The sequence below is a fragment of the Phaethon lepturus genome, unplaced genomic scaffold, assembly GCF_000687285.1.
Source record: "Phaethon lepturus isolate BGI_N335 unplaced genomic scaffold, ASM68728v1 scaffold9600, whole genome shotgun sequence".
Lineage (NCBI taxonomy): Eukaryota > Metazoa > Chordata > Aves > Phaethontiformes > Phaethontidae > Phaethon > Phaethon lepturus.
Window position 1 is genome coordinate 5,138 of NW_010511174.1, and position 1,343 is coordinate 6,480.

A 1,343-nucleotide genomic window follows, 5' to 3' on the forward strand; every position below is an offset into this window, starting at 1 on the left:
GAAGAGAACCTGAGCACACCATAATCCTGTGAGTCATCTTTGGGTTTATTTTCTGAGGCTGTTGGGAATTATGCATCATTTGGAACTGTAACAGTAAAAGCTTTTACCTGTGTGGAACCTGTATTGCTGGATCTTTAGTTACAGTTTCAGAAAAAATTGCTTGTTGGTAGGAAACCGAGCAAGGTTCCTCTCCAGTAATCCCTGTAAAAGGTAATACAGCTGACTGCAAACCTTTAGTGCAGTTCTGTGAAAACATTTCTTTTATGATGAGTTATGGAAACTTCCTTTGAAGTTCTGGCTTTACCATGTAAAAGGACAGGAGTCCTTAAAGTTCAAGCTAATTGAATAATCCACAGATCTTGTTCTACTTGTGCAAAGCAAGAGGAATGTCATTCAAAGGGCTTAAGTGGAATCAAATTCAGTGTTGTATTTGTTTCAGCTGAAGTCACACCTGCCTTTGTGTAAAGGTTTAGTCATCTCTGCTAAAAGCAGTTCATATGTCTTCTGTCCTCTTCCCTTCCCCACACCTGTCCCCCGCTCCCCACCGCCTTAAAGGTCTGATGCTTGTCTGACTTCCTTCTCCCTCTCCCTCCATTGCCCTTGTCTTCATTTTTAGGATGTTCTTCTTGGAAGGCTACGTCTGTGCCTGTTCTCCAATGCAGGCAAGAAGGTAAATCTCATTACTGCTGGCTGTTTAGAGCTTGACTGCTCTGCAGATATTTCACTGCGTTTTTTGGGTGTATAGTGATTTCAGATCTGTGTTTAAGTTTTCAGAATTAATGAAAAGTATTGCATAGTTTTTCAGACAAGAAAAGGAATGAAATAAAGTCATTTTGAGAAAGCATGCTTAGTTAAGAGCAGTATGTCAAGCAGAAAATGGCATTTGTGGCTGGGTGTACCAGTCATTGGTTCATGCCTTACCCACTTCATCGACTCTCAGAACCAACTTCTCTTTTGCCAGTCTTAATGCTTTTGTGCTGTTCTGTGTGTGTATTGCCTCAGTGTACCAAGCAGTGGTGCATGTCACAGTCCTCCAGGTAGTCAGAGTTCTTACAGGCTGAATCCAGAGAACAGGCTGCCACCCCAGCTGGCCATGGTAGTGATCTGGAACAGAGGTATGGCCGCTGGAGAGTGCAGTAGAAGTCCTGTACAAGGTGCTGAAGGCAATTTTCATGGCGGCTGCTCTCCCAAGTCACGTGTAGCCTTCTAGCAGAAAGCTGTTCCTGCTCTTTCCATCCTCTCCTCTCCATGCTATTTTACAAACTCACTTTTTCTTGCTAACATTCTTTCAGCTGTTAAGTAGACTTACACACCTGCAGTGTGTCTGACTGCATATGGTTTCA